The sequence below is a fragment of the Macrosteles quadrilineatus genome, unplaced genomic scaffold (assembly GCF_028750875.1).
Source record: "Macrosteles quadrilineatus isolate MER2022 unplaced genomic scaffold, UCM_ALF_1.0 Scaffold_1__1_contigs__length_201487025, whole genome shotgun sequence".
In the NCBI taxonomy this organism is placed as follows: Eukaryota; Metazoa; Arthropoda; class Insecta; order Hemiptera; family Cicadellidae; genus Macrosteles; species Macrosteles quadrilineatus.
Genome location: NW_026542594.1, coordinates 166,613,541 through 166,624,035, shown reverse-complemented (window position 1 = coordinate 166,624,035; position 10,495 = coordinate 166,613,541). Strand labels below are relative to the sequence as shown.

At 35.2% G+C, this 10,495-nt stretch overlaps 1 protein-coding gene across 3 annotated transcripts in view; it reads left to right on the top strand.

Moving 5' to 3' along the window:
* The first annotated feature begins 1,143 nt into the window (after positions 1–1,143).
* LOC128989188 (metabotropic glutamate receptor 4) overlaps positions 1,144–10,495 on the top strand; it is a 45,240-nt gene continuing 35,888 nt past the window's right edge. For all 3 annotated transcript variants that reach the window (XM_054411070.1, XM_054411061.1, XM_054411065.1), the window contains exon 1: positions 1,144–1,308. The gene's annotated coding sequence lies outside the window, so the exon portion shown is untranslated. The remainder of the gene's footprint in view (positions 1,309–10,495) is intronic.

The following is a 10,495-nucleotide window of genomic DNA, read 5'->3' as shown; positions in this document are numbered from 1 at the left end:
AAACATTCTTCTCACACGAATAATATGTAATTTTTCTATACTTTACCGTTATTCTATACATATATTTACCGTTATATGTATAATGGACCTACATATTAGGTGGGCTCCGAACAAATGGGTACACACTATCACTGCATTATAAAATAGTTAAAAGCCATTACAAACTACACTATGATGTTTTTTTCTATTCTGTCCACTCCTTACGTCCGTAATGCGATGGAAAGAGTACCTAAAGAGACCTCAACGCGTGGTTGAACTGAAGCACTGAAGCCTGTAAGAGCCAAGGCATATGTCAAGAGCGAAAATCAATATGTTTAAACTCAGCAATCATATTTTTAATTGCAACAGAAAACCATGCAAATGACATGCAATTGCAGGGCAATATCTTGTGTATAGTCAACAGTACAACCAGAAGAAATTAACTGAATAGTTATTTAGACGAAAGCAGATACTGTAGTGTGTATAAAATATTCATCTGAGACAGATATGCATAATGAAACGAAACTACTGTGATATACAATACAGTAGATATAGTGCTAAAAATTATTTATATTGTTGTAATATTAATGGTATTTTACTGATACAAATATTTACATACTTGACATTGGTAAAAATACTATCCAGTTGCAATGTGTATTTTTCTTTACATGCTCATTAGGCGATCTGGATTAATAATTCTTTTAACATGTGGTAATATATGCGGTAATAACAAAATTGAGGTTTGGACCATTTATTTGATTTAAATAATAAAGTTAGACAATCGTTAAGAGTTTGCAATTATACAAGTGCAAGAAATTATTTGTGACTAGGAGTGTAATTCTAGTAGGAATATATACCTGTTTTTATCAAATACATTTAGTCACTTTTACAAAACAAAACAAAAATCTCATCTACGACGGTTGAAAACATACTGATATATTTTTTAAATAGAGTCCAAGCTGTCAAATTAAAATAAATATTGAAAAATGTATTGGAACACAAAAAACAATCACTTTTCTTTTGAGCCTATTCTCTGTAATAAAACAAAAATATCGTACAAACACGACAATTATCGTACGCCTGGCGTTGCCGCACCATAATTTCCCCACTGACCCCAGCGTCCTCTTCAGGCCAGATTCAGTTTCAGTCTCAGTTGTGATTCAGCTCTCAGACCGCGTGGATGTGCGAAGTAGCGCTTGTGGATTCGTAAAAACACGCGTTCGTTTATTTATTGACGTTTTTAAAAATTTGTTTCAGTGGTGTGGATTACAAGTTAAACTGTGAAAAGGATTACCACCAGTTTTGGTTGAAGATAGGATTATCTTTATGGTGAGAATAACATTTTTAGAAATCGTATTGATTAGATATAATTTTATATAGTTACTAATATTATTTCAATCATACAAATCATTAATTGTTGTTATACTGTCTTAAGTATAAAGTAATATAGGTTTGAATAGGTTAAAAATTATAACCAATAAAAAAATATGGGTAAAAAAAATTTAAAAAATTATATGACATAAAATAAATTAAGAGGGATTAAGAACTTTCAAATCTTTAGAAATAAGATTAGGTACGGATAAAGGAAAAATGAAAGATAAGATATTGTCCTAAAAGATCGGCTTGGAACAAATTTGATTGAATAATGTTTAAACAGCTAATTTATTTTTGTAACAATTTATTAATTTGATTGATTCATCTATTTATTTTATCAATTTTAAGTTGGAGAGCATTGATTTTGAGTTTGGTCGTTTAAGTATTTATCTTCAGTCTTTGTAATTTAAGCTCGGGTTTAAACCTCAACTATTATTTATCAACAGTGTTTAAAGACAGTAATTTTTAAAAAAATTCTGAATATTTTTCCGATAGTTTCAATAATTCATACAATAAAAGATAAGGTGGGTCGTTTGATATGGATTTTGTTTACACAAAATTAGATAACTATCACTCAAATTAATTTTTCAACTTTGCGTAATGTTTAAAGAACGTTAATTATTGATTTTTTATTCATTCTCAACGGTAACCACCATATTTTTTTACAAAACTATATAGTAATTTCTAAGATGCAGACAGCAAGTAAGATTTGCAAGCAAACAGTAGAGAAAGTAATTTTAAAGTAGCCTTTATCTATCGGATGCAAACAGTAATATAAATATTAGGAAAAGAGCAGAAAAATACTTCAATTTAAACAACAATAATTTAAGTTCTACGAAAAAAGGATTAAACAAGCAAAAGGTAACAAGAATAAACTATACTTCATCACGTTCTTGAAGTAAGTTACTTCACTGCCACAAGAAGTCCCCCCACATATTAGATAAGAGCTATTAACAGATTCAACAACCTCATGTTAACTTCATGTTAAGTGTTGACTTAACATCGTGTTAACTGGCAATATAACTGTGTGAAGGGTTTTCCTGGGAGACGATTTGCAAGATATAAAAACAGCAGTGTTCAATCCTAAGTTATAGTAAAAACAAAATTTCTTCCCTAAGGAGACTTTTTCAAAACTACGATAGACAAATGTCTAAATGCATGTGGAGTATATATGTTTCTCAGCCCTGCTATTGTTGCTATTGGGCCTTTAATAGTTGAAGTTTTACTTGGATAAAGTTTTCAATAACTTAGCCTAGCCCCTTAAATCAATTCACGTTTTAAAAGTTCCTGTCTCCACTTTCTTGAAATTGAAAGTTGTCCTCTGCAATTATTCGGATTCCATTGTTCATTTAATTGAAAGAGGATTTTCTTTAGTTCTCCAATTAACTTTTTGTTGACTTTTTAGAAAAATGAGTCAAAGATGAAAACCCATAAAAATCCTGTAAAAAATGTAACTGTTATCAAACACCACGTATTGAAACAGCTATTGTACACATATACAAAAATGAGTTATGAAAATGGGAAGATATTCAAACAATTAGATAATGCTTAGATGAGTAAACGAGCTTAAATATTATTAAAAGACAATGTTTGATGTTTAAGCGCCAAACATTTCTAAGGACTTCTTAGTGTCTTTGCTTTTGTTTCGAAAACCATTGATCCTATCATAGTAAAACCTACAGCATTGCGCGAAAACAGAAAGAGAGAATCCGAAGAGGAACAGAAGACAGAATGAGATGAAGGAGGAGGAAGAGAAGGCGATGGCCTAGTAAGTCATCAGAGCCAATAATGGACCATAACTCGGCGCGTTGAAGCTTCACGTGGAAATCTGATAATTGCGGCTCTTTCTCAGAGAAATTAGCGCTATTTTGACCACATTCCACCATTAAAGCAGACAGCAGACCTGTGAAATACCAAATGCTATCATATTCAAATATTTCATCCTTTCAGTGGAACACTAGTGGATTTGAGTTACAGGATCGGGGAAAATATTCTGCAGATAATTTGCATTTCGCTACTCATCGCTTCAGAAGATCTTTGTGGTCCAAAACGCATTAAAATCCACACTTATCACAAAAAATTTAAATATATCATGTAACAAATTCGAATTGATTTGCACCTGGACTCACAATCTAAATTTGGATAGCCATCGCCGATCTTGATCTGATCAATAAATCCGCCTCCTCATAATTCTTACATAAATTTTACCACATCAAAAAGCCAATCCGACTTGGATATAAACATGTAAGACTTCATCTGAATGTGCTTTACACCTTGCCTTTGTCTAAAAGTAATCTAAACTTTATGTTCCCCCACATAGACTACTATTACTCACTCAACCTATTATTGCTATTATTGACTCAAACAAACCTATGTTTGTTATCTGATACTGCGGAGATCTAAAACGAACATGCTGTACCTATCATTCTGAACCTCGCTATTTTCTTTCATTAAATTCGAGCTCAACCTTTCATCAGCAAGCATCTTGATCTTATTCCAAACGAAACCTCAATTTGTCCTTAAAATATCCAATTCATCTTGGATATCAAAATGATTTTCACCTTATCTTTCTCTAAACTTTATTTGAAATTTGGAATATCCTGAGGCAATCCTGATTTAACAAACTTACATTTTTCACTTGATGAAATCCAAATTAAATCCGATTCAGCCAGATCCAAAACCTCTTGAGATGATATAATTGTCTGATTTGCTCCCAACCTGACGTTATTCTCACCATTCTACTCCAAGTCCAACATCAAATAGCTGACTTCTTCCATGTGCGTTTACAACTGACGTTATCTAGACCTGGGGTTTAAAATCTCCAAAATTAGTGTGAGCGTGCGTCTTTCTCCTTGACATGTGTCTTGTGATGCAACTACACATGATCTTCCAGCAGCCGTCACGTCAATGCAACAGACCGCCCTTGGTGTAGACTCACACACGCACACGTACATATATATACGCCTGCGCCACACATGACGGAAGAGGTCTAACAAACGCCACATCAGATAAGGGTTTTATATGTTGACAAGGGATTGTGGTGTGTTAACAAAACAGTCGGTCGACACTGTAGCAGCAGAGGCTGTGAATAAATTGTTCTGGCAGTCCTAGACCATCGTACAAGGCACTTGGTAAAGGTTACAGCTACAAACTTGTACATTTTATAAACACTTTCATATTGAATTGTTTGACTATTGCGTTTTATTAGGAAATGAACTCATCAATGGTATTGGATTAAATCTCGTTTTCATTTATTTCACTAGTATTTAGGTCCCCGCCAAGCAAAGCTCATTCGCAGGAGCCGAGTCTCAACATCGAACTATAATATTGCGTATTTTACGACCTCTCAAAATAATTGACCCAATGAATTCTGCAGTAGTCTTATCATCCCATTGTAAATATGAAGTCTGGTGATGACGTTTAAAGTGTTTATGATAAATCTCATAGACTTATCATAAACATTTTAAACGTCATCACTTCATACGTAAGAACTTCACGTGTACTTAATTAAGTAATATGTTAAATCTATGCTTAAACTGTCAAAACATCTTTTAAAGATAATACGTTGACTCTTTACGAAAATTTAACAATCAGGAATCCCTTACATCATATTCCGTGTGTAAAACAAATCAAACAATTTGCTAGACCTCTAAACTCGCTTTCGTGACCTCTAGTTTGGATGTTACAGAGAAAGTTACAAACGAGAAGAGTTAAGAACCTTGAGGTGTAATATTCAAATTTGTAAGTGCGTGGTGTGTGTCAGAGTCTTCCTCAGGGTGGAGATGATGAAAGCTTGCATGTGCGTCACGTCAAGTTGAAGAACCGACCTTGGTGACTGTGACTGCACGCAAACCTATGTTCACATCGTGCACAAAACAAACACTCGTGTATCTGTGTTTGACGTTTTATCATGCTGGTAAGGTTTCATGAAAATTTCTTCAAATTAGAAAGTATTTTTAACATTTTTGAATAAGAAAAGTGAACTGTACTCGTATTCGCGTAGTGAAACTGCCCCGACATTTTGGGTACTTTTATGAAACTTCCCCGCTCATTAAACTCAGGAAGGGTCGCCTCGCAAGACTAGAAAATCTGAAATTGCCCCGAGCGGCGGCCAGGTAGTCGCTACGGGACTGGGGAAAAAGGGAATTATTTTTGTCCCTGTGTCCTGTCAGTGACTGCAGTCTTCCAAAACCACCGACTGTTTTCCCTGCAAAGTCACAATTAACTGTTTCTGTACCTAACCTAACCTAACCTAACCTAATCTAAAATAAGCTTCTAATTCCTGATATTGGTGGTAGTTATTAGAAGAATGCAGTTACTGACAGTGACAGAACGCAGGGACAACAATAATTCTCTTTTTCACAAGACCCGTAGCGGCTACCTGGCCGGGTGCTCGGGGGCAATTTCAGCATTTCTGGTATGGCGAGGCGACCCTTCTTAATACTTTGTAATAAGCGGCGGCAGTTTCATAATTTAAAACTTACCTAAAATATCGGGGCAGTTTCATCGTCCCCCGTATTCCTTGTGAGTGTGGATATGAGTTGAAAAAGAAAGAGCCTACGCTATTGTATCCATACCCAAGACACATAACGTACGATGTGCTGTGTGGCTGTGTCTAGGCTCTAATAGACATTCATGGACACTGCCACATACGTGTGTGTGACTCAGTGATGTAGATAAACCCACGTCTAGATCGTTGCAGCTTTCTCCGTCGGGAACTGAGTATTGTGTTCAACACCTATTTACAACCATTGAGTAGACTGTTCATCATCATTGTTAAATTCTGAGTATGTTTGAATGTGTTTGTCCAGTTTCACGTCAATACAAGTTTTCTACATACTGGGACAGAAAAATACATAAATTGTCTTCCACAGATTCGTGAAAATGATTTTACCAAGTGCTTTGTAATATTAACGATAGTGACATATACAAGTTTTAATCAAAGCGGTCATTTCTATGGAGTTTGTAATGATATGAAATATTATTTGAGAGTCAAAGTTAAGACAAGCAAGTCCTCTATATCACTTAGACTGTGAAACATAAATAAAACTATTGGTTAAAATAAATAAATCAAATAAAATCATCTTATCCAATTAACGTAAGCCTTTAAACACGATTAAATCCAATAGACTAGTCCTAATTAGAACAATTCGTATAATCCGCCAACAACCCGTCACACCAGCGCCAGACTCACTCATGATTACTCCTCAAAATATGGATTTTATCTCCTCCCCAAAACTTTTTTTGATTTTCTATATTACTTTACAAATACGATCATACAGTAGCCTATTATTGATGGAAATTATTGATCTATGTGATATCAACTACTATAAAAGATTACATTTCGAACAACTATAACGAAGCCAGCCGTCAGAGGTAATTTATATTATAACTTTCAGAATGACATATTAGTGCTGATTTGTCTCAACAAAAATTCGGAAAAAGGATATATCTTCTTTACAAAGTTAAGCCAGAGCAGTGTGCTAAGCCGATGAAGTTCTTAACTCATTGTGAAACAAAAAATTAGGAATAGTGTTTGCTAACTATAATTTAACTACATAACGCAACTACACAGGTTAAGTCGGTGCAAAACCCCAGTCTATGTAGATATCATAAAGTCAATATCGTCATACATGGCATCTGGCGTCTCTTTACAAATCACATAAATATCAAAAAGGATCTCCAATCTGTTTCTTCACTATATAACTCTACCAAGAAACTCGACTCTGACTCACTCTCTGATATCAGATTGAAATGTTTCCTCTGATCCCACCAAAGACACCGTAAACGTCAGTTCCGCTCCAGATGTGGCGGGAATGCGTTTACACAGAGTAATCTCGACCTTGCGCAATACTGGGTTCTTACTCTGTGTTTGGTCAAGCTCTGATAGGCGTGTTGAGGCCTACTCTTGTCGTGGGCCGTTGATAACTCAATACTATCTTGCTCTGGGTGCGCCGGGGTATGTTGTGCGCAACTACTATTGCAATTCAAACCATAATTGCAGATCAACTGTTTTTTAGAAAGCCTTTATTTTTCCATTTTTATTTGTACAAATTGTGGTCTGCATGAAAAATATTTAAATTATATTGATCAAATAATTGACTTTTCTATGTTGTCGAAAAATACGTAAACTTAATTATTGTGGTTTCCAATAAATCAAATAACACTTTCTTTTGAAAGATAATTCTTCCTGAGCTAAGGACAAAAGCTCAATTTTGCGGTTTAAGTATTTTTTTTATTTACCTACGTGATTCGCATTTTTTTGTGATTTGTAAGGTAATGGTCCAATCCTGGGTTTGGTTAGCCAATCCATTAATTAATTAATAGCCCAATGATGAATGACATCTGGGAAAAAACAGATTTCTCGTAGAATCGAACCATCTACATTCAGATTAAAAGGTTAGCTCTATAACCACTCTGCTACCAAGAAAACATATTGATATATATGCAAATATCTATCAGATCTAACTATATACTCAAACGGGGAAGAAAGAAATATGTCAGTTTTGAGTAAAAAACAAGCAGAGTTTATAATTCCCCCAAACACTTTTGAGAAGGCCAATACATTTGACTGAAGATACATTGTATGAGTTGAGGAAGCACTCGTAAAAGGTCTTCCTGAATACTAAGTGCCATTTTTACTTATCTGACTACGTATTGAAGATTTTACTGTTATTTATTTACCGGTACATTGAGTAAACTTTGTTACTCCCGTAAATAAATACATGTTATGACATTTCAACAAGTTAAACCACAAAGATTGACGGTAGGTAGAGGCCAACAGCAATCTGGAAGAACCGTTCAGGGTTCCATTTTAATATGAAATTGTAAATTCCACAGCCAAACACTCGGTGGGTCGTAGTGGTTTAGTGACTATGAATACAAAACTGATCATTTCACAGTTGATTCTGTGGTTAGGAAGTTCACGGTCGCAGCCGTGATGTCTCAGCCAGAAGAAATTGGCTGCTAGATGCAACACGCTTCCAATCTTTTCCACGGTATTTCACACATTTGCTGTCATACAGTCCCGCCTTCCTTCGCATTCAGTACATTTACCCTCCGTAATTTCCTCTCAGTTCTTTGTACGTGCTTTCAGTCGTCTTTGGCAAGGCAAATCAAAGACTTAGGTATTCCATTAAATTTCAAGTAATATGTTATTTCCATGAGCATTTAGATCGTTCAATTACGTTCACTGGCCTCATTATGGATTTAATTGGAGTACTGTATGCCATCAAGAAGTTTTAGAATCATACAAGCAAAAGTATAATCTTTGAGGTAACGTTCTACCAGAGTCTTACTTTCTGTCCGAACTCTACATAATTGCGATTAAGTGCGGGTGCTTTGGCGCATACTAAGCAGCCTTCTTGACATCTCTTAAAAGTTGGAAGGGAATTGTTTGGTACAGATCGATCTTACAAGATCACTGCTTTACGATTCAAACTCACCATGGTTCACATGAAGATAAATTAAGGATGATGATGACGGTATAAACAGAAATTTCCAAGCTGTTAAAGGATATCAGTAGCTGTCACATGATCAGAACCTGGCAAGTTACTGAAGGATAGCTACCTAATCAACCAAAATTTGCAAGCTGTTGAATAATATCAATAGCTATCTAATTACCAGAACATGCAAACTGTCTAAAGATATCAATAGCTGTCTCATGACCAGAACAGTGCAAAGTGTCTAAAGACATCAATAGCTGTCTCATGATCAGAACTGTGCAAAGTATCTAAATATATCAATAGCTGTCTCATGATCAGAACTGTGCAAACTGTCTAAAGATATCAATAGCTGTCTCATGATCAGAACCGTGCAAAATGTCTTAAGATATCAATAGTTGTCTCATGATCAGAAATGTGCAAACTGTCTAAAGATATCAATAGCTGTCTCATGATCAGAACTGTGCAAACTGTCTAAAGATATCAATCGCTGTCTCATGATCAGAACTGTGCAAAATGTTTAAGGATACCAATAGCTGTCTCATGACCAGAACTGTGCAAATTGTCTAAATATATCAATAGCTTTCTCATGACCCGAACTTTGCAAAATTTTGAAGGATACCTATGGCTATCTAATGACCAGAACTTTGCCAGCTGTTGAGGAATATCAATAGCTGTCTCATGATCAGTTCGTGATGATCACTAGCCTCCGGCCATCCCGACATCGTCAAGGTTAGCCTCTAACAAGACTTCTGACGACAGGTCGTGATGTGCATCGCCGTACAATTACTCGCATTCTTCTCCGCAGATTTAAATATCCAGATTATCAGGCCATTCTACAAGATTATGAGACTATTCTAGAAGATCGTGGGACTAATTTAGGAAAGTCTCTTGTCTTTAACAAGACAGCTCTGGGGAAGAGACCCAAATGAGATTGATCATTGCGGTTGATCAACTGAGCCACGGGGTCTCCAGAGGTTTTGTCTTCGCCTCTCTATTGTTCTTTACTGATGATTACATATGCGCCTACGCCCAATGTGACTAGCGTTTGTGACGTTTAATGACAGGTGCATATGTGAGATTGCCACATTATTCCATAAATATTTTTTTCCATAACAATAATCTACATCCTGGATTAATTTGTAAATCTTCTGTAAATTCATACCTTAGTGATTCTCATTCCCTATTCCATAAGCATATTAAACTGTTCTTAGTTGTTGGGTATGAACTATTTCAATGGGTTATGAAATATTCCCAGAACCAAATTGGTATATGAATCGATAATAATAATCACACGAAATTCTGTTCACTATCACAGTCAATTGCTGAATTATTTTTCCAGAAAAACACTCAAATTGTTCTGTGTCTTATACAAAATGAAAAACAACTATCCGGCAAGAATTTATTTATTCCAACGGGAAACCCATTACATTGATACATTACAAAGAAATAACAATACAAATCAAGGCAAGATGTGATACTACAATAAACAACAACAATAGCAGCAACGTTACATTATCCAATTTACATCTTTGGATACCTTTGGCTACAATTTACAATACACTTCGTCGAAGTAGGCATTCCATCCCTACCATAAAGTTGTAACTAGTAAAAATAAATAAAAAAACGAGTTGGTTCAATTGAGCTACAAATTAAAAATAGTGTAGCCTATGTCATTCTGTAAAATACGGGTTCCTATA